This window comes from Podarcis raffonei, chromosome 7 (genome assembly GCF_027172205.1).
Source record: "Podarcis raffonei isolate rPodRaf1 chromosome 7, rPodRaf1.pri, whole genome shotgun sequence".
Classification (NCBI taxonomy): Eukaryota; Metazoa; Chordata; class Lepidosauria; order Squamata; family Lacertidae; genus Podarcis; species Podarcis raffonei.
Genome location: NC_070608.1, coordinates 78352406 through 78376141, shown reverse-complemented (window position 1 = coordinate 78376141; position 23736 = coordinate 78352406). Strand labels below are relative to the sequence as shown.

Sequence of the window (23736 nt, the reverse complement as noted above, 5' to 3'; positions counted from 1 at the left end):
ACAGCTAGGCCTCAGGATCTTGCACTCAGTGGAAGCCGTGTGGCATGTTCGACTTCCGAGTTGTGTTCGAAAACCAAAGCATTTACTTCCGGGTTTATGACGTTCAAAAACCAAAATGTTCGTCAATGGTGACGTTCAAAAACCAAAGTACCACTGTACTAAGCCTATGTTTTGGCTCTATGTGTACCCTAAATTATGAGATGATTCAGGGAAGCTTCCCATGTTCCTGAGCCCTTCCCAACTCAACTCTGCCCCCCTGTTTGGTCTGGTGTGAGTGACCTTCTTCGTATTTCATTTTTTCCTATCATCGCTTAATGTCACTATTACTTGTTAACACACTACTTTGCAGTCATCATCACCATCATTTGTTGTAATTACAAGTTGGAAAATAGTACAGCTACAATTCAACGTTCCCCCCTCCTACTTGCAATCTTGTCCTGTATGGTTTGGTGTGAACAGGACGCAGCACCCAGAAATCCTTCTCACTGAGCCTCAATATATTCCCAATATTATCAGTGTTATTCACATTTCCTCTACTGTTAATCTGCGAGTTAAAAAGATGCACTGTCTCTCGCAATGTTCTTTCCTTGCTGCTGGGTATGACTTTCTGATGTTTCAGCTAGAGAGGTCCAAGAGGTTCTCTTTGCTGTGACTCAATAATTTCCCATCATTCTGATGGCAAACAGGATTGGGAGACAGTGACTATTCACATTCCAGATTGTGTTTCCTTTTGTTAAAAGATAAATAAATCTGCATGAAAATTCGTAGGGAATTTCCATGTGCATTTCTCCTAAAAGACACATTTCCTCTCATATAATGCATTTTGTTCGTTGTTTTAATGATTATCAGCACTTGTATCTGTATGTGTTCTTTTCCCTAACATACACTTTTTTTGTACATGTTTCTAGGTTGCAGATTGCATTGCAAAATTCAGCCAAAGACATAATTACTTTTAAAAGATGTTTAAATTGGTGATTTCCCCCCCTAAAAAAACCCTGAAGCTTTTTGGTTAGGGATAATTGGGACATAGGTTCCAAAGATGTTGACTAATATTTTAATGTATGCAACAACAACAGCCAGAATCTTATACATGCAGAAATCGAAAGACGAAGAGACTCCAACGAAGGAAGAATGGCTTATATAAAATTAATGGATTATGCTGAAATGGCAAACTGTAAAACTAAGAGATCAAAATGATGAACTATTTATGGAAAACTGGAGGCCTTTTTGGACTGTCAAAATATTTTAGCGATATGAAATTGTGTGCAGGATTTGAGATATGAGCAGTGTGGGGATGAAATGATGTTAAGATGGACTTAGGGGGGTTAGTAACAAGTATAATGCAGCAACTAAGGATAAGAATAAAAACACCAGTGCAGGAGGGGTGGGGAGTCAAAAAGAAAAAATATAAGTGAATGATAAATTGTCTGCGTAGTAAAAATTTTTAAAAGTTTTGAAAAACCCATTAAAAATTAATAATAACAAAATTTGGCCAAGGGTGAATGTTGTTGTTCACTTCCTGCATTAGTTCACAAAGTGCAAATTAGGTTGGTTCATGTTAAAATATATACTGACCAGAGTTTACTCCCATCCCTCAAGTGAGCAATCTGCTCCTACTTTCAGAGCTTTTGAACTTGGCTGCAACACCAAGGGTTGCTTCTGTTGGGAAACTGTGTACGTGCAGCTACTCACACAGAGTCAGTTAAGGTTTGGCAGACAGCCAGAAGGTCATGTGAAGGAGTAAGTCTGCCTGGTGATAACGAAGGCATGGAGACAGCTCCCTGATTGGTCAAGCTCTCTCAAGGGAGTGATAATTAATGGCCTACTAACTGGAATGTGTGTATTCAGTGGTTGAGTTCAGAGTTCTGTGTCAGTGTAGGAGTTGTGAGTCGTGTCAGAGAGAGCTAGCAAAAGATCCGTGTTCTGTTCCTGTAAATAGTCCACTGTATATAATAAATACCTAACTACAAGTTCCTGGTTCCTGCTTCGTCTATCCTGCCTGCAGCCAAGTTGCCAATTGCTTCCGTGGATTCTGCATGTACTCTGCCAGGTCTGGCTAAGGTCCTGCAACTGGTCAGAAAGTTGCGAAACACCAAATAGGTTTTGCCAATAGCTTCAGCTCAGCAATAGCTTTCACCTTAGCCTGTCTTGAAGAATACATTTCCCTATGCATATATATATATATATATATATATATATATATATATATATATATATGCATTCCTGACTGAACACTGCTGTCTTGTTTTATAAAACATCTTTGGGGGAGAAGAAAAGTGCCAGACTTGTTTCAAGGCCTGCCAATGAATGTCACCTGAAGGTGTGTCGCCCTCACTGCTATCTTTTTTTGTTCTGTTTCAATGCGGCTGCCTTCATGCGTTTGAACCCTTTCACATTACATTTTCCAATAAATTAATAAGCAAGAATGAGAGAAAACATGATACGCAATCCGTGTGCATCTCACACAGAGAGCTCTTGTTTGGTTACCTCTGCCGTCTTGTGTGAAAAACAAGGAGAGTGTGAAGCCAAACCAGAGAGAATAGCGTAATGAATGTTTCTATGGCTACAAGGGGAGTTGCTGTGCACTGAGCCTTTTCGATGAAGACATTAAGACAGTTTGACAAAGTACCAGTAAAGAGGGGAGAAAGGAAAGCTAAAGAACTGAGAAAGGCCAAACGTGGACTCGACACTTGTACAAAGCATGTCACTTTTATTTGATTACGAAGAGGCCTCCAAATTAATATGCCATTGTGGCAATAGTAACATTTCCAGTTTTAATACTATTCCTTCTCTGAGTTCATGGGAGTCATGGTTAAGAAAAATATGCAAATTTGTGCTTTTTGTTTCTTTCTTTCTTTGATATCATACATGATGTCACTTAACAATAATTTTTACTGACAGCGGCAGATCTTCAGCAAACTGGAAACCCAGAGCTGTGAATCCTATTGGTAAAGATGAACAGTTGAGAGATCATTTACCAAGCAAAAGCAGATTGGTGAGTAGAATTAAAGTATGTTCTTATTGCTAAGTGGGGAGGGGGGCTTGGGGAGGGGAGAGTATGACAGGCAGCACATTTCCCCCCCAGACACTTCTTCTACAAGTGGCCAAATTTCTTAAGCTTTTTTGTTGCAAAGCCTTCATAAGGCCAAGAGTCAGGACACACCACGTTCCTTAACATCTCTGTATAGTGCCTTCTAACCCTCCTTTCCCCCTTCCAGCACACTTCATTCCAACCAGTGGCATGAGGTACAGGGTGGTTGCCCCAGAGACAAAATTTCAAGCCCTGGTGCTGCCTCAATACAGCTGTGTGCTTCCGTCGCTGGGCTCCATTGAAAATGGTTTATCCATGTGAACCAGGAAGTGACCTCTCTAGACAATGAAACTACTCCTTAAAAATAAAAAAGAATATCTGTGGCTGCGATCTCCCGGGTGATGTGGATGCCATTAGGCAGTTCAATGTGCATGCATATTCTTGGTCCCCTTCCCTCCCAATACCCCTCTCCGTAAGGACCCAGGCACTAGCAAACCATGTTATGCCACTGTTTCCAACTCCAGACTTGCTTTCTTCTCTCTCACAAGTCCCAGCTAAACTGTTTCTTCCTTTCCCCACTCTCCCAGCCTTGACATCCAGAGATAATATGTTACTGTTTCTAACCTGTTCTCTCCTATGCTTCCTCTGCCCAATGACTGGCTGGTAGCTGTGGGCCATTGTGACCTCAGAGTAGCTGGAGGCACCATGACTTCCAAGCCAGCTACTGATGTTGCAGAACTCTCTGTTGCCTGGTTTAGCTTGTCATTCTTACATATACAACAAATTGAATGGCTTCCCTCAGAAATTCTTCTGCGGCTTAGAAGGATTCCATACAGAGACTTTTCTCTTCATTTTCCTTTTTCTCCAAGACATAGGCAATAATTGTATCTCAGGCAAAGCCCCACATAAAGCTCCAAGTGAGGAGAGGAGATTAAGCCTAAAGGAACTGTGGACAAACCCAAGAAGAAACAGAACCTTGTGAGGGAAGTAGCTCTACTACTCATGCGTCTCTCTAATCAAGTTCCATGAAGCTTTCCCTGTGGGTGTGATGCAGATAAAAAGAAACATGACTTTAGAAACCTTCACTGGTGGCCTGATGGATTGACCAAATAATGAAAAGACAGAAACTGCAGAGTTGAAAACACTGTTAAGCAAGGCAAACAGCACCAAGCAATGCAAAACCTAAGGGATTATTTACAAGACAAGAGTAAACAGCTGTGGGCAGTGCAGAAAAACATTCATCCACAACAAGCAGCAATTTCCTGTTGTGTCAAACCCAGGGCCAGGTTCAGTATCTGCAGGTTATTTTCCTTTGTGCATATCCAGTTTTAGCTTCAAAAATCTGGGACTCCAGTTTGGATGTCTTAATATATATTTATTTAAACCCCACCATTTTCCCTCAAGATGACTTGCAGCTAAAAATAAGAAATGTTTAAGACATACCAAAAATATTTAAAAACAATTGAACATTGATAGAATGAAATCTCTCTCCCTCCCTCCCTCTCTCTACAATGTATTAGACAAAACCACAGAAATATACAAAACCTCAGAGCTTCCCGCCTCCTCCCAGGATCTAGATATGCCAATCGAAGTCTGTCTTTTGGTCTTAATTGTGTTTATTCAAAGGCAAGATGGTTTGTACCACTTCCCATGTACCAAAGCAAACTGTGAGCTGAATTTAGGTTGTTGTTGTTGTTGTTGTTGTTGTTGTTGTTGTTGTTGTTTCAAAAAAAATATTAGTTTTCCAAATTTATAACAAACATATCCACAAACATAAAAAGAAAACATCGAAAAACAAGCAAACAAACATATCCTAACTATAAAAACTCCACTTTTGTTATCATTGTTGGTGACTTCCTCAAATCCCCCTGGCTGAGTTTCCATATACATCATTGTAGCAGTTTTCCAAAACTAGTTTCACATAAATTTACTTGGTTCATTAACATCTTTCTTTCTTTTCATTTTGAGTGTTAGTATTATTATTAAGACTGGTTTCAGGACAGCATTATCCACTGCACCTGAGCAGAGAACCCTGGCTCTAAACTGCACCTGAGCAGAGAACCCTGGCTCTCTTACAATCAGTGGAGTGGCTGAAGTTTCGATGTGCTACCTGAGACTGAGGACAGAAACCGCAAGTTGCTAGTCGCTGTGAATTTGGTGCGTGGTGCTCTGATCTTAGGAGACAGAAGGGCAGACAGCCAGGGGCAGAGAAAGGGGTGTGCGGTGGGGGCAAGCCGCCCCGGGTGTCTTCGGTGAGGGGGGGTGACATCATTTTGAAAGCTGGGGGAGACTTGGGAGTCACGGGCAGGTGGCGCGCCAAATTTCAGCCATCGGCGGCTCACTCCACCCCTGGCTGCAGGGTGCGGGCACCATTCCATGCACCCAAGTGGCTATTTCACGCCTGGGAGGGCACCTTTCATGCCCCTTGGGAGTGCACCCACTCTGGGCACCATGAGAGGGTGAAATACTTTGCTAGAAAAATGAAGTTGATATGAGTTACTCAGTTTAGACCCAGGAAACCGTTCTAATAACATAATAACCTGACTGTCTCATCCAGCATTCTGTTCTCACAGTGGCCAAGCAGATGCCTGTGGGAAACCAGCAATCAGGATTTGAGCATAAAAGCTCTCTCTCTTCCTGCAGTTTCTAGCAACTGGTTTTCAGAAGCATTGAAACCAGTACGTTTCTGAGCACAATTCAAAGTGTTGGTGCTGACCTTTAAAGCCCTAAACGGCCTCAGTCCTGTATACCTGAAGGAGCGTCTCCACCCCCATCGTTCAGCCCGGACACTGAGGTCCAGCATCGAGGGCCTTCTGGTGGTTCCCTCATTGCGAGTAGTGAGGTTACAGGGAACCAGACAGAGGGTCTTCTCGGTAGTGGCACCCACCCTGTGGAACACCCTCCCTTCAGATGTGAGGGAAATAAGCAGCCATTCTATCTTTAAAAGACATCTGAAGGCAGTCCTGTTTAGGGAAGTTTTTAAGATTTAATGCTGTACATTGGAACCTCAGGTTAAGTACTTAATTCGTTCCGGAGGTCCGTACTTAACCTGAAACTGTTCTTAACCTGAAGCACCACTTTAGCTAATGGGGCCTCCTGCTGCCGCTGCGCCGCCAGAGCCCGATTTCTGTTCTTAACCTGAAGCAAAATTCTTAACCTGAAGCACTATTTCTGGGTTAGTGGAGTCTGTAACCTGAAGTGTATGTAACCTGAAGTGTATGTAACCCGAGGTACCACTGTACTGTTTTTAATCATTTGATTGGGAGCTGCCCAGAGTGGCTGGGGAAACTCAGCCAGATGGGCGGGGTATAAATAATAAATTGTTATTGTTATTGTTATTGTTATTGTTATTGTTATTGTTATTGTTATTGTTATTGTTATTGTTATCGCTGCAGCCAACTGTGGAGGCAGAGCATCAATAGCGCTCTCTTCCATGAATGTGTCCGGTCCTCTTTTAAAGCCTTCCAAGTTGGGAGCCATCACTGCCTCCTGTGGGAAGTGAGTTCCTTAGTTTTATTTTGGGTTTGCGGAAAGTAATGGCCAGCGATGATTTTTATTTCATTTAAGAAACCAAAACAAAACTCGAGTGCAATTTCATATAACTTTCTAATGTGAGCGGCTAGATGCTGGAAACTAAGGCAGATGGGCTACATTTTACTAAGAATAATAGTACATCCATCATCTGCAAGTTAGATGTTTAAGGCTTAATGAAATATTCCAGCCAAGGCAAGCAGATTTGTTCATATGTCAATAACTGGAAAATTGATTATTTTGCAAGGAAAATAAACCAAAGAAATAAAATGACTCAGCCATTAAGACAATCTACGGAAAATTTATGAGTCTGCAAAAAAACCCCGGCTTGCTGAGCAGTGGAACAAATTGGAAAAATTGAAGAGAAAACTGGATGTGAACCTTTAAATGTGCTTCTGACCTATGCAAAGTGACTTTGCAAACAAAAGAAATAAATGGCATCATATAGTTAATTATTAAATCAGTATACATATGGGGGGGGAAATCTGTTTGCAAACTCACCGGGAGCCCCTCCACGCAGTCTGATTTTTTCTCATGTTAATCTTTCAGTCCCAATTTCATTCCTTTATTCATAAGTCTGAAAGCCCATTACCTTAAAGAGTTTTTTAATGCTCTCAAATTTGTCTTAAGTAACACGGTGCAAGTTAAAGCCAGTCAAGTCAGGTGTGAAAGTCTAGCTGAATGCCATACTAAACGTTTCCTGAGAATATTTTGTCTTTGGAAGACAGGTCAAAATTTCATCAAGCGCTGTTTCAACTGGAAACACACTACCTGTGGGGAGGAGGGAGAATAAGAAACAACAGTTGACTGAAAACATAGCACAAGGCAGTAAGACAACATGTACACCAAACATGGAGAAGACGAGATAGAGACAAAGAACTGAAGAAGCAATAGAAAGTGGGACTGGGAAGAGATGGAAGGGGCCGTGCCTTATTGGGATACACTTGTTCTTTAGATGTCCCTTTTATGAAGAGGCACGTAGTAAGATCATGGATCCCCTGCTAGTGAGGCTCGCCAACCTCCCACAAAAGCAAAAATTTGACCTTTTGCTGTTAGGCAAAGATCAGAAGATGACCTGGATGGTCGCCAGATTCTGTGCACAGATCTGTAGGCGCAGACCATTGCCCAACTCAAAATAGTCCGGCATGAAAAGCCCCAAACACGGTTCCATGGGTGACTCTGAGTCAACTCCCTGGGACAGTTTATTGTTGTACATTGTTGCTAAATTTAGTGTTGTACATTGTTTTAATTGTCTGTTTTAACCATATTTGCACAGCAGTTTCTAATGTTGTGAGTGTCCTCTATTTAAGAGGCTTCTACTCTGCAGCCTCTTATAGTTGTTTTAACTGCGAGTCTTTTAGTTCTTCTGCTCTTACAGTTGTTTTAACTGTGTCTTTGTTTGTTTTTATTTCTTATCTGTTTTAATTATCAGTTTTTTTATCCATCCATTATCCGTGTTTAATCTTGTATTTTATCCAGATGTTTTATCCTATGCCTGTTTCCTTGTCCTCACTTGCTCTAACAATTATCAGTCAAAAAAATCCTAACTGCTATTTTATCTATATGCTTTTTTTAATCCTGGTCTGAGACCGTAATAAAGTTCATTCATAGGATACAAGAAGCAGACAGACTAAGGATGGGGCAGAAAGTGTAGGGTTCATTTTCCCTGTTGATGTTCAGTTCCAGGTCCCCCCCCCAACACACACACACACACATTTCCCTCCCATTGAAACAAACAACAGTGGTTCTGGACTTGGCGTAGAGACCATTTTATCCTGGAAAACCTGCTCCTTGCAGTCCTTTTCCCACCTGGCCTGGGAGGACTGACTCCACCTACAAAACCTGAGGCTGCTGAACTGACTCTTCAACTGGGGTGTTGTTTGAGGCTTTTTGGTGTAGGGGTGGTGGTTGTTGCTGTGGTTGGTGGGTTGCTGTTGTTTTTTGTATCTTTATTTTAGTTCTTGTGATTCATGTAGATATTGTTTAGTTTGGTTGTGTATTTTTTGGTTGTTTTCCTTATTGTTTATGACTACTATTGCAACGATCTACAGTACCTTGATCTACCACTGTGATCTACCCTCCCACCAGATGTCAAAGAGATTTATTTATTTATTTATTTATTTATTTATTTATTTATTTATTTATTTTATTCTATTTATACCCTGCCCTCCCTGGCCAAGACTGGGCTCAGGGCAGCCTACATCAAGTATAAAAACAATTGATTAAAATACAACTTTAAAACAGGAATAAAATACAACTTAAAATGCAGCCTCATTTCAGCGGAAGTCCAGATCAAAAACTGTTTGGGGGGAGAAAACATCAAATCTTTAACAATGCCAACTAGCCAGACTGGCCCTACATGGGCCAGAAAAAAGCCAAATCCCCAAATAGGGGTTCCATCGCAGCAGGAAAAGGAAAGAGAGGGAAGGGATAATAATTATATGACCATCCATAAACATCTGAAGGTGGCCCTGTACAGTGGTACCTCTGGTTACGAACTTAATTCATTCTGGAGGTCCGTTCTTAACCTGAGGTACCACTTTAGCTAATGGGGCCTCCTGCTGCCGCTGCTGCACAATTTCTGTTCTCATCCTGAGGTATCTGTAACCCGAAGTGTTTATAACCCGAGGTGTTTGTAACCCAAGGTACCACTGTATTGGGAAGCTTTTAATGTGTGGTGTTGTGTTGTGCTTTTGTATATTTTTTTGGAAACTGCCCAGAGTGACTGGGGCAACCCAGTCAGATGGGTGGGGTATGAAAAAATATTATTATTATTATTATTATTATTATTATTATTATTATTATTATTATGTTATGTATTTTATGTTGCAAGCTGCCTTGAGCATGGTTTGAGCTCTGGAAAGGCAGCATGCAATAAAATTACATATGTATATTCATGCCTCTCCTGACATGCCCCCCAGAATGCCTCTTGTTTTCCCTCTCCAAGTCGGAAGTCCAACATGGTAGAGGACTTTACCACCACCTCAGAGAGGTGGCATCTCTCTCTCTCTCTCTCTCTCTCTCTCTTGGATGGACCTCTTTCTATGCACTGAGGGAGGGAGAGCCCATGTACCCTTTGATGCCCTCCCAGGGACCACAAAACTGCACCCTAATACATTTTTGGACAGAATTCTTATGGGAATTTTACTATCTCATACTGTAATTGTCATGGGATATCTTGCTTTATAGTGTTTAAACTGCCTGATTCTAATGATGTGTAATAGAGACCCACAAGACCCACACATACATATATATATTGGATTCCTCCCCCCAGCCACTGATTCACTTAGTTCTTCCCTAGGCATTCAGAGCTGCTTAGGAATCTAATTGCCCACATTACACCCTGATAAGCTGCTTTTCAAAGTGGCAGCAAAGTCTGAAAATCAGAACCCAAACTTACAAGATTTCAGGCTGTTCCTGTGGCAGATAGAATTCATATTTCAGACCTTAGTTCATCTAATTTAAGGATTTCAGCCACATTACACACATATATCTCACGAGGAACTCTGTTTTCCTTTTCCTTTTTACAGGTTTCCTTTTGATTTGGGATCTTATTATTTTGAGCTATTGGTCAAAGAAGAACGGTCTGCCTTTCATTGTGAAACATAGCATTTTGAAAGCCACTATAGTATGAAAGACGGTCCTTTTTATTATTGCAATAGAAATAATAGGTCTGGAAACTCTTCTTAAGACTGTGAGATGGTTTCATTTGACATCAAATCAGACTCATTTGGATTCAATAGTAAGAGTTCAAGAATGAGCTCAACTGCCTATTATGGAAATTAAGACTCCGCCTTCCATGAAGGCTAAAGAGTATTATCATATAATAGCATAAAAGCCATAACACTTATGGACTGGTACAAGTGAACTCTCATGATAGTCTACTACAGGTGCAAGGTTAGGACACAGAGGATTCTATTACTTACCATGAATTTAATAAGAGAAACAAGGAGAAATGACAAGCATAGCTGCAGAAGAGATTGTATTTCTCACACTTTTTCAAAAATATACAGGATACATATAAATTGTATACTGCTGTTGTTTAGTCGTGTCCGACTCTTCATAACCCCATGGACTAGAGCACGCCAGGCACTCCTGTCTTCCACTGCCTTCCACAGTTTGTTCAAACTCATGCTGGTAGCTTCGAGAACACTATCCAACCATCTCGTCCTCTGTCGTCCCCTTCTCCTTGTGCCCTCCATCTTTCCCAACATCAGGGTCTTTTCCAGGGAGTCTTCTCTTCTCATGATGTGGCCAAAGTATTGGAGGAACTGTCCTTCCAGTGAGCACTCAGGGCTGATTTCCCTAAGAATGGATAGGTTTGATCTTCTTGCAGTCCATGGGACTCTCAAGAGTCTCCTCCAACACCATAATTCAAAAGCATCAATTCTTCGGTGATCAGCCTTCTTTATGGTCCAGCTCTCACTTCCATACATCACTACTGGGAAAACCATAGCTTTTACTATACCTGGAGGAGGAACCGGCAAGCCACTCTAGTATCCCTGCCAAGAAAACTCCATGGACAAAGACAACAGGCAACTGTATATTAGGCTTCAGAAATTAATAGTACAAGCACATCGGAGCCAGAGCAAATGGTGATGTGCACTGAGGCCTGAGCATGCACTGTTGCCAGGATAATTAGTTGGCATGATGTAACAACTGATAAAAGAGTTCTGCAGTTGCCATGGACTCTGTACTTAGTGCATCTTAGTACTTGAACCTGTCATGTTCACTCTGGAGCATAGGCACATAGAAAACTGCCATATGAGCTCTGACTTTGGTGGCAAAGGGGTGGAAAGAAAGAAGAAGACCCGACAATAATGGATTGGCATAACAAGCTACAAGAATTTGCTGAAATGGTGCAGTTGACAAATAGTCTGACAAAAAATTCAAAACAAAAATTTATGAAAAAGTGGGATAGATATAAGATATATGTTCAAAAATACAGTAACCTCTGCCTGGTTCCCTGTAACTTGGCTTCTCGCAGTGAGGGAACCACCAGAAGGCCCTCAGCACTGGACCTCAGTGTCCAGGCAGAATGAGGGGGGTGGAGACGCTCCTTCAGATATACTGGACCGAGGTCATTTAGGGCTTTAAAGGTCAGCACCAACACTTTGAATTGTGCTTGGAAACATACTCAAGATCTTGCTGAAATCTTGCAAGATCTTGTGGAGCGCATGAGATCATGCTATATCTCACCGGAGCCTGCCACCACTTCACGTGTGCTGCCACGCAACCCAGGTAAGGGAGGGGTGAGACAAAAGTGGCAGGGACAGTTACCGTTTGCCTCAGGTGGCAAAATGGGACACTCCGCCCCTATCCATTTATAACAAATGTGATGGAAACTTGAATATATGATTTGGAAGCATTATAAACATGCGTCTCAGAAATACGCTATAATACATGAGATTTAATTGCTCCAGAGTAGGACAAGGGACACGGGTGGCGCTGTGGGTTAAACCACAGAGCCTAGAACTTGCCGATAAGAAGGTTGGCGGTTCGAATACCCGCGACGGGGTGAGCTCCAGTTTCTCGGTCCCAGCTCCTGCCAACCTAGCAGTTCGAAAGCACATCAAAGTGCAAGTTGACAAATAGGTACCTTCCGGTACCTTCCGGCAGGAAGGTAAACGGCGTTTCCGTGCGCTGCTCTGGTTCGCCAGAAGCGGCTTAGTCATGCTGGCCACATGACCCAGAAGCTGTACGCCGGCTCCCTCGGCCAATAAAGCGAGATGAGCGCAGCAACCCCAGAGTCAGCCACGACTGGATCTAATGGTCAGGAGTCCCTTTACCTTTACCTTTACCTTTAATGATAGGACAACATTTCAGAGGGAACAGGTTGGGCACAGTTTGCTTTGTTGTTGTTTTTTTGAAAAAGTACTGCACTATGCCTTCATGTCTTTTGGGATTCTTCAAACATTTAACAGAAACTTAGGGGAGGAATCGTTCTAGGTTTTGAAACGGTCTCTTTTCACTTTGCCTGAAGATGCCTTCAAGAAGCTGAAATGTAAGATATTCATCTTGGCTCACATTACCAACCTTTCAGAGCAGATTATATCCCCAACCAAAAAAACTTCCATTATTAGGCTTTTTTTGTTTGAAGGCTTCTTTTCTTTGGCCCCAAGCTTGTTGAAAATACTAGCCATTCATTTCCTAGTGACATGCTGCAGCATAAGAATTGTTCTTCCCTTCAAGTAGAAAAATTTGATTACCAGTATTTATCACAAAAAGAAATGGAAGAGAGAAATATATTTTCTGATTTTCAAGAGAAGACCAGTGCTGCCACCTTTTTAAAAAGGAAAAGAAAAAAGGAATACACTGGATGGCAATTATATTTTAATAATTTGGCTTGGAATCTTAAAACGAGTTCTTGTTCCCTGTTCAAAAATTCTCTTCTTGGCTCCCTGAAATAACAAGACTAGCAACGAAAGGGAACTTTAGACTAGTCAGATCATTGCAATCATTCGGAGAAAGCTTCCTAAATGTTCCACGGTTTAGTTTCTACCCAAACTATAGCTTTTGGCATAGTGTCACCAGTAGGAACCAGACAGAGGGCCTTTTCAGTAGTGGCACCCACCGCAGCAGATGTCAAACAGATAAACAACTATGTGATTTTTAAAAGACATCTGAAGGCAACTTTGTTTAGGGACGTTTTGATGCTGTGTTGTGTTTTTACTATTTTGTTGTTGTTGTTGTGAGCCACCCAGAATGGCTTGGGCAACCCAGTCAGATGGACAGCATATAAATATATTATTATTATTATTATTATTATTATTATTATTATTATTATTATTATTAGTTTGGAATGCTGCTCCTACTGAAATAAGACAGTTCTGATATTTCATCATCTGCTGAAAATTTTCTGTTTAGAGAATTGTTTTGAATCAGTTTTGGTCTGCTGTGTATTTTATGTTTTTATATGTGTGTATTTTATGTTTTTATATTGGTCTGCTGTGTATTTTATGTTGTTGTTTAGTCATTTAGTCGTGTCCGACTCTTCGTGACTCCATGGACCAGAGCACGCCAGGCACTCCTGTCTTCCATGAGGTGTTAATAATCTTATTGAATACTGCCATGATATTGTTCATGAGTTGGTGATTCATAAATACTTTTATAAATCAATAAAAACAGGGGATTAGACAAATTCATGGGGGATAAAGCCATTACTCAGAATGAGGCAATCGCCTCAAGTACCATATGCTGGTGGGCAGTCTCAATGACTGTGCCTTGGGATGGAAGGGATGAACTTCTCCTTCTAGCATGCTGTGGTCCTGACAATTAGGCCACCCATGCCTGTGATTACCGTATTTTTCGCTCTATTACACGCACCCGACCATAACACGCACGTAGTTTTTAGAGGAGGAAAATCCGTAGGCATGCCACCCATAGGCATTCCCTCCATAACACGCACAGACATTTCCCCTTACTTTCTAGGAGGAAAAAAGTGAGTGTTATGGTGCAAAAAATACGGTAATTAACAAACCCACCCCTGAAGCTGATCGTGAAGCTGAGGCTCCAATACTTTGGCCACCTCATGAGAAGAGAAGACTCCCTGGAAAAGACCCTGGTGTTGGGAAAGATTGAGGGCACAAGGAGAAGGGGACAACAGGACGAGATGGTTGGACAGTGTTCTCGAAGCTACCAGCATGAGTTTGACCAAACTGTGGGAGGCTGTGGAAGACAGAAGTGCCTGGCGTGCTCTGGTCCATGGGGTCACGAAGAGTCGGACACGACTAAATGACTAAACAACAATAACTCACATTTAGCATAACACAAGGCCAATTTATCCCTGAGCTATATGGCTCAGCCCTGCAAAGCATTGCTCATGCATGTGCACACACAGAGACTCCAATTCCTTGCAGGACATGTAGGTCTTGCTCCTACACTTATCCACATATTGCCTGTCATAGAGAACATTAAGAAAGTTACTGGTATGGACTCTGTTTCTACACTGCTAAACCCATTGCCTGTCAGCTCCATCTTAACTCTCTAAACACTCATTATTTTATTTATTTATTTGTTGAATGTATATACCACCCTATACCCGGTTCACAGAAACGATCACAATATAGAAAATCAAAATAAAAACAACAACCCAATAACACCCTCCCAGAAAAAAGCCACATTTTAAAAGGGTATAAGATGTCAACCAGGTCAACCAAAGGCCTGGTTAAAAAGGAACGTTTTTGCCTGGTGCCTAAAGGTGTATAATGAAGGTGCCAGGTGAACTTCCCTGAGGAGAGCATTTCACAAATGGGGAGCCACTGCAGAGAAGGCCCATTGTCATGTTGCCACCCTCTGGACCTCTCAAGGAGGAGGCACATGAAGGAGGGCCTCTGAAGATGGTCTCAGGGTCCGGGTAGATTCATATGGAAAGAGGGGGTCCTTGAGGTATTACGGTCCTGAGCCATTTAAGGCTTTGTAGGTCAAAACCAGCACTTTGAATTGGGCCCAGAAACTAATTGGTAGCCAGTGCGGTTGGACCAGGATCACTGTAATATGCTCAAACCATCTTGCTCTAGTGAGCAACCTGGCAGCTGAATTCAGCACTAGCTGAAGTTTCCAAACTGTCTTCAAAGGCAGCCCTACGTATAATGCTTTGCAGCAATCAATTAAATCCCAGCACCCAGGGATCAAGGGTGAGGAAGGTCACCCAGAAAACCAAGGGAGTCAGGTCACCCACAGATCCATTAAACTTCTATTTCCAGTATTTAGGCATGAGTGCCAATGCTTGTGTAAGCAAAACACAAGGGGGAGCTTCGGAGAACCTCAATTTTTTCAGAAGTATGAATGAATGAATTTTTTTGTTTTGGTCACAGACCAGTTCCAGCCCACATACAATATCAAGGTCATAAAACACCATAGGGATACATTTGAATCTGCAATTAGGTATAACAGGGGCAATACAGATATAAAGGTAAAGGTACCCCTGCCCGTACGGGCCAGTCGTGACCGACTCTGGGGTTGCACACTCATCTCGCTTAAGAGGCTGGGGGCCAGCACTGTCTGCAGACACTTCTGGGTCACGTGACCAGCGTGACGAAGCTGCTCTGGCGAACTGGCACCAGCGCAGCACACGGAAACACTGTTTACCTTCCCGCTATAAAGTGGTACCTAATTATCTACTTGCACTTAAGGGTGCAATACGATCGGCAAGTCCTAGGCGCTGAGGTTTTACCCACAGCGCCACCCGCGTCCCAATACAGATATAGGAACAGTTAAAATATACAAATTAAAATTTAGTCACTAACATATAACCTAAAATTATCATTTAAGGCCTTAATCATTATGATAGCACAGCTTGTTCCCTAAGTTTTATGGCAATTGCACAGAATTTGGCTACCCTTAACGTGATCTCAGGATCCTTGCCTTTTCCAGGGATTTTAGACATTGACGTTTGGATTCATTTGGAGATTTTTGCATAGCAGCGGTAATAAATACCCAGCGCATATCCCCGTAGAAACAGCAGTGTAAAAAGGCATGAGAGACAGTTTCTACCTCCATCAAGCCGCAGGGGCAGACTTGTTCCACGTAGAAATTTGAATATACTGTCCATGGAATGCTGATGGACTGTTGTAGATGTGTGAGTCAGGAAAACCAGGTGGAGAAGGGGAATAGTATCATGAAGGAAGTCAAGACTATCTGGCTGGGTGACTGGATCACTATACAAGAGAACTCCACATTGCAGCATTTACTGTAGTTGCTGGATCCACATGTGTTGTCCAAAGCTGGCAGACTTGGAAGCTTCTGTTGAGGAGCGTCATTCAAGAACTTTTAAGAGAAATTAAAGGATTTTGGAAAAGACGAATGACATGACTCAGAAAGGGTCCTACACCATTTTCCATTTTGGAAAATGGAATGAAGCAGAAGTCCCAGCAAAGGAAGAATGGATACAAAAACTTACGGAACATGCAGAAATGAAATCAAGACAACAAACTTTTTACAAAATACTGGAAATTGTTTATTGAATATTTACAGATAAATTGTAAACAGATAAGAACATTGGCAGGATTATTGAAATAACATGCAGTTTTATAAGAGTATATATTTATAGTAGATGAATAAATGAGAAAATTGAATTAATTTGGATATGCAGAAGATCTTAAAAACAAATTTAAGGAACCTCAGAAAGAGGGGGACGGAAGTCAGGTTTGGAAAGGTTAACATGATTGTAAAATTAGTGAAATGTATAAGTCTGAAAACATAAATAAAATGGAAAGAAAGAAAGAAAGAAAGAAAGGGTCCTACACATTGCTCCCTAAGAGATTCAAACCGCGGCGGGACAACTGAAGGACATTTTCATTCCATTTGAATATACGCTTTACATCTCCTTTGTTCCATTTTGTAATTTGCGGAACTGAATGTATGTATATCAAGTAATTTAAGTTTTTCTTCCTTTTATATTTAAGCAATCCAAGCCAGGCCAAAATATAAAATGAGAAATTCATTTTCCGCAAGGGGAAAAAGGGCAATTTAACGAAATTGACCTAAATATTTAGCCATGCTCCACTTAAGGATTAGAAGGAAGGATTCAACCACTTCTTATGTTATGAAAGAGCAGTCTTCCATCCCCACTTTTAAGTCCCCTTTAAGCTCCTCTCAGAGATCAAATGAAGTTTGTTTGCCAAATCTCTATGTAAGGAAACCTGTTCTGTATTAGACTTTTAAAAGAGAGAGTGAGAGAGAGCAAAAAGTGTACTAAGCTCAGTAAATCCGGTTAGCAGGATAAACCTCCCTAAATCATTTTGCCCCCTCCTCGGATATTCTGGAAGCAGCATCAGCAGCAGTTTTTTTGTAACTTGATCCTATTTTCTTTGTGGTACAGCTTGCAAGCCCTCAATTGAACAAGGTAATTCAAAGTAGCCGCATTCGCCCAGCACAATCTCCTCCTGCTCGCTGGCACATATTTGGGTTGGGGTTGGGAGTGGGGGCAGCAAACTTGTAGATGTAACAATTTTAGGAATGGGGAAGGAAGGCTGAGCGTTTAATACAGCCTTTTGGGTGCACAATCTATAATCGCTGAAACCCTATAGACGGTTAGGCTGTTGAAATCCCAGTGGCTTCGGCGGAATTTAAACAATCCAGCTGTTCAGAGGATTGTTGCAGCCAATATGGATAAGCCGAAAGCACAATGCAAAAACGCCTTTGGAAATTGTTAAAGTTCTCCCAGGCCCCTGATAGTCGAGGCAAACTTTCCCTCCCACTCTCTCACTCGGCATTAAAACTGGAGGCACGCTTTGCTCTTACATTTGAAAATAGCTTTTTATTTTTACCCTTATTCATGTGTAAGAGTGAATTGCGCTGGCACTCGCTGCACAAGCTGTGTGCAGATGCCTCAAACAGACAGAGGCAACCCCAGCAGAAGAAAAAAAAGCTTGCTCAAGGCTTGTGAACGGAGAAAAATCCATATGTTTACATACTTGGCTCTGGCAGATGTTCTTTGAAACCGTCCTGTTTTTAAAATGAGTAATGACCAAACTAGGACGCAGGTGGCGCTGTGGTTTAAACCACTGTGCCACTTGGATTTGCCGATCAGAAGTTTGGCTGTTCGAGGCCCCGCGATGGGGCAATCTCCTGTTGTCCGGTCCCAGCTCCTGCCAACCTAGCAGTTCGAAAGCACGCAGTACAAGTAGATAAATAGGTACCGCTCCGGCAGGAAGGTAAACGGTGTTTCTGTGCACTGCTCTGGCTTTGCCAGAAGTGGCTTAGTCATGCTGGCCACATGACCCGGAAAAACTGTCTGTGGAAACAGACTGTGGCAATCACACAGGGTCCCCGGACGTTTGACGGTCTATTGATCCCTGTGCCACCACTGTGATTGCTTCCCCGCTGCCACCAACCCGTTTCTCTTGGGTACACACGGAGTCCAGACAGTTGTTAACATTAGACCAAATAAACAAGTTTATTTTATAAGCATTAACAAGTTTATGGTTTCAGATAATTTTTCTTGTCAGTTTCTTAATCTTAGTTTCTTTACTGACCTATACCTTCCTAATATCTTCTAACTGATTATCCCAACTGTTTAACTGACTCCTCTTAACATCAAACTAGCCCAACCCACAGACTATTCCTCCCTCTCCCTTCTCTAACTCCAGAGTGACTTCTTAACAACTCTAACTCTAACTCCTCCCCTTGGGTTCCTATTGGTTAATCATTTTACACTTAGTTAACCCTTTCCTTATGACCCAGTATGATGTCACACACCTAGGAGGGCAAATGCCACATGGACAAACACCGGCTCCCTCGGCCTGTAGAGCGAGATGAGCGCCGCAACCCTAGAGTCATTCGCGACTGGACTTAACTGTCAGGGGTACCTTTACCTTTAATGGCCAAACTGCATGTGTCCCTAAAGGAACAATGCAATAGACAAGAAGCTGGTGGGAAGCAAGGGTGGCATAAGTTAAGCTAGTGTAAAGTTACACCAGATCCAAACTCCATTCAGCAGAGGAATTGCTGCTGGCTGAGCTAGCCTAAGCCTGGCAGAGGTGAAACAAGCCTTTGAAATAGTCTTTGAGTTATGCTACCCAATTTTCCAGCCTAATTTGCAGTGTGTTTTCAGGTCACATGACTGAATAGAATGGGCTTAATATCCAGAATACGTCCACCACCTTCTGATCACACCCTGTCTCCCTGTCGTCTTACAACCAGTCCAATGGGTAGCACTGCTGTCAGCTTCTTCCTCTTTAGCCTCATTTTTGCCTCTGAAGCTCAGCAGGGAAGAGGGTGTCCTTTGTTCTGGCTCCCTTGGTCTCCTTGCCTTCTGCCCACCAGTCCTAATGGGCACCAACCACCACTGCTTTGGGGATGGTCTATTTGTGAATTTCTGCACTAAGCAGAAGGGATGGCTTAAGCAACCTACAAGACCTCCTCCGACTCTATGATTCTTTGATTCCATGAACTGTGCAAAGGCACAGCAGGCAGACCCTAGATGGGTAGATAATTTGGACTCATAGATGCCTTAGCACACAGTTTGGGGATTGCTGATATATACTTTATACTGCCAGAACTGCATCAGCTTCGCCATAACATTTCTACAGCAGGAGTCTTCAGGTTATAAAATTGGCCACTGAAGAAGATTTATTCCCCTAATTGTTCATGAAAACGCAGATAATGAACATAAAGTAGGCAATAACACAGGACCAGGTGTGTTTCTTGGCCAATATATGCCCTCACTTGTCTGAGCCAAGAAGCAAGTTGCAGATGGATGGATGCTTTAACGTGCCCAAAGTGGTTATACAGTGATGGACAAACATACAGCTACTGTCCATATGCAAGCCTACTGAAATAGCCATTTAAAAAGAGGAAATATCATGCAAATTGTGATTTGCCAAGCCTGATAGCTCCTGGGGTGTAGTTATTCTGTGCCATTATGGAAGACGTGCCTGGGCATTTTCTGGATTGTGCAATCATCATTAAAGCAACATTTGAGGATTCTGCAATCATTCTGATCTCTAGAGCACATGAGGCAACACTAACTGCAAAATTAAAAATCTGCCCAATGTGTCTCTTATTCTGCCTGCTGCATGTTCTAGGTTTCCTCCTTAGTTATCCCCTCCTTCTACACCCCCCATTTCTATTGCTGCTAACTGTCAGTACAGTAAATGGTTTCCCAAGATGAGTACCCAATTACTGTTCTACTATGCACATAGATTTTCCTGTGACAAAGATAAAGAAATTGAGGCTTCATTCTCTCCCATAGCCATGATGAAGTGGGCTAGTTTTCATTACAACCATAGCCTGACATCTCTCCCCCCTGGATATATAGTGGTTCCTTCACTTCTGGATATCAATAAGACAAGAAAAGTTTGTGTGTCTGCTTGTGTGTCAGGTGGGACTGCAGTTTCTGTCAGCAAGGGCTAAGCCACCCAGTCTCAGTAGAGGTGGGCAGGCTGTTTCTTCACTAGAATTGTCCCTAAGCATTGTCCCTCCCTATCAGTAAGGTAATCTACAAGTCATTAACACCACAAAAGTTCAAGAACTCCCACCCAGGATTTACACACAAAAGCGCAGTAATAGTTCAGGAAGAAGCTCTGCTGACCTTTCTCCCCTTATGGTGCTGGAGGAGACTCTTGAGAATCCCACGGACTGCAAGAAGATCAAACGTATTCATTCTTAAGGAAATCAGCCCTGAGAGCTCACTGGAAGGACAGATTGTGAAGCTGAGGCTCCAATACTTTGGCCACCTCATGAGAAGAGAAGACTCCCTGGAAAAGACCCTGATGTTGGGAAAGGTGGAGGGCACAAGGAGAAGGGGACGACAGAGGATGAGATGGTTGGATAGTGCTCTCGAAGCTACAAACATGAGTCTGACCAAACTGCGGGAGGCAGTGGAAGACAGGAGTGCCTGGCGTGCTCTGGTCCATAGGGTCACAAAGAGTCGGACACAACCAAACGACTAAACAACAACAACACAGAACTCACCTTCAACTTTTTACCCCGCACCAAAAGCCAGGGAACTTGTGTCCACCAGCTTCCATGGTGGGATAATGACTCCAGATCACTTTCCTGCTAAATCACTCTCCCTTTGTCAAGGCTACATCTCTTGGCCAAGGAAGCAGGAGAGTTGTGGTGTTCGTACGGAGCCCCCGATCGTTTCACGGACTATTGACCCGTACACCACTAATCCGCTGCCACCAGCCAGGTTCTCCCTGGTAAAACACTTAGTTTCAGTCGGGTTCTCAAGTTAACAACGAAGATTGTAGTTTATTGCAAACACAAATAAACTTTAAATGCATTCAAAACGCTCTTACCCTTTACCCTCTTAGTCTTATTTTCTCCTGTCTCTAACTCACTCTAACTCTTCTACCTCCCCTCACACAAGAACCAACTGCGCTAACTGTCTCTCTATTTCCAACTGTCTTCCAACTGCTTTCCCAACTGCTTTTTTCCAGCTGTCTAAACCTCTGGCTAAGCCTTTTAAAAACAGGTAGGCTCCATCTCTGGGCTTTTCTATTGGTCTACCTATTAAACCTTTCTCTCCCCCTGTACAGACATTTCCAAAAGAACAGGCAAACACCACAGTCCTCTCCCCATGAACCCCACAATTCAGTCTTCATGAGATCTCTCCTGGGACAGATATTTCCAGGCAAAGTTAGTTTGGCTCCCCTTTCTACCTTCGCCAGCATTTTCTATTGTCCTTCCATGTTTGTTACACTGTGTTTGGTCTAGTTAGGAACCTATGGAAAGGCATCTTGTGTTCTTCCCTTGAACCATTTCCACCAGTTAGGAGGGTTCCAGTTGCCATGTTTTGGACAATGCACTAGGTGGAGTTCAAGGGAAACTTTGGCTGGATGGGAATGAAAACAATCCACAATGGCCCTGCTTCTTGCACTCTTTGAATGCTTTTTTGTCTGGCAGAGATGTGTCCTCAGACTCTGCTCACGGCTCTTAACTTGCCTGGGTAGAGGACAGAGAGGGGTGTCTGAGTATACAGAAACTATCCTACCGTGCAATGATAACATTTACATTCATGGATCTGTCCACTTTGCCTCTAGCCCATTCTTGACACAAGCCCCCACCCTCCCCAGAAGGCTGTTCAGAAGTAAATGTGTCCCTCAGGCTGAAAACATTTCCCTACCGCAGACTTAAATTGGGGAGATATAGCAAGTGGGATATTTTCTTGAGCTAGTGCTTTTGCAGACATATTTGCAAGGCTGTGGTAAGTCACCATGTTCAAAGCACTCTTGTGCGGGTTTTTTAAACTAAGAAAAACTATTAAAGTTGCTGCTGAAGATTGAATTGAAAATACTACAGTCAGGTAAATATCACCTATATTTGGGATATATGGAGTTTCAATGGAAAAGAATACCAAGAAGGATCAGATTGTCTACTTAGATCAGCCAGTTATCTCACTAGTCTTCTTTTTTTGGTGGGGAGAGAAGGGGGATTTTAATTTTAAAAAATACATTCTTAAGGCAGATGAGTTACATAAGCATACAGAGTAGGGCGGGGTGACAATACTAACCACATTTTCTTTATTCCCTAGACATTCTGGGACACAAAGGTGTAAGAAAACCATGGGAGAAGAAAGAAGATGGAATCAAATTTGCAATATAAGTTACAAAGAGAGAAATCTATGGAAATCCCTTCCCCCTCCAACCCTTGCCGATACCTGCATAAGGCAGATAGTGAAGGGAGGAAAAGCACTATGTCGTCTTTAGAAGCCAGGCTCCACTCACTCACTCGTCCTTTCTTATCTATATTCATGGGTTTTTCAGGGGCCCAGCAGTTACATGTCAGAATGATGAGTCTCAACCTTGTTTCAGGATAAAGCATCAATCTGCCGGTGCATACTGAGTCTGACCTGATAGAATTTAAGAGGTACTGTAGGCTCTGTGATTCCTCTACAGAATGTAATTTTTGAACTCAGTCCTCAGTGATAGACAAGATATTCTATCAAAGCTGCCTCTCTGAATTGAGGAAAGAGCTGTCCCAGGAGTATATCTCGAAGGTTTTGCCAATCTGTGTTCACGTGGAGACTAACAACCGTCTTACAAGTGACTTTTCTCCCTTCTGCTTAGCATGGACCTAGTACGCTCTGTCCTCCCACCTTTCACTTTACTTCCAGACAGATGCAATATATTATTTGTCTGCTATGTGCACTTATTTCCCTGCTGATCTAGGAGCAGCCGTGGAAAGGGGAAATTTCATGTTGGGGGTCGTTTGATAGCAGGGGCTGAAGCGCTTCCTCTGAAGTGTGAGATCGGAAAGAAAGTTAATGATAATGACTGTTAAATCTTATGTAAGCACAGCAGATTTAATGCTTGTTGGGGAGGGTGGGGATGAGTAATTAAATACCGTATTTTTCGCTCTATAGGACGCACTTTTTCCCCTCCAAAAATTAAGGGGAAATGTGTGTGCATCCTATGGAGCGAATGCAGGCTCCTTGGCTTCAGCGATAGCAACACGAAGCCTCCGAAGCGCAGAGGGAGCGCTCCCTCCGCGTTCTGGGGGCTTCACGTTGCTTTCGCTGAAGCCTTCAGAGCGCAGCGGGAATTTGCACTGCGCTCCGAAGCCTTCAGGTTCCTTTTGCTGAAGCCAGGAGAGCAAGACTCTCCTGGCTTCAGCAGAGAGGGAGAGCTGCGCAGCGCCCCTTCAGCCAAGCGGGAGGAGAAATGGAAGGGACTCCGTTTCTCCTGCCACTTCACTGAAGGGGTGCTGAGCAGAGAGGGGAGATT

At 42.6% G+C, this 23736-nt stretch overlaps 2 long non-coding RNA genes across 2 annotated transcripts; one reads left to right on the top strand and one right to left on the bottom strand.

Moving 5' to 3' along the window:
- Positions 1-2690: 2690 nt before the first annotated feature.
- LOC128417918 (uncharacterized) lies at positions 2691-21082 on the bottom strand. Its single transcript, XR_008331609.1, has 3 exons — positions 20981-21082; positions 7155-7333; positions 2691-2942 (listed from the first exon to the last, which is right to left on the bottom strand). It is a non-coding gene; the product is annotated as an uncharacterized LOC128417918 (long non-coding RNA).
- On the top strand, positions 10835-23299 carry LOC128417919 (uncharacterized). Its single transcript, XR_008331610.1, has 2 exons — positions 10835-11421; positions 22545-23299. It is a non-coding gene; the product is annotated as an uncharacterized LOC128417919 (long non-coding RNA).
- Positions 23300-23736: the final 437 nt, after the last annotated feature.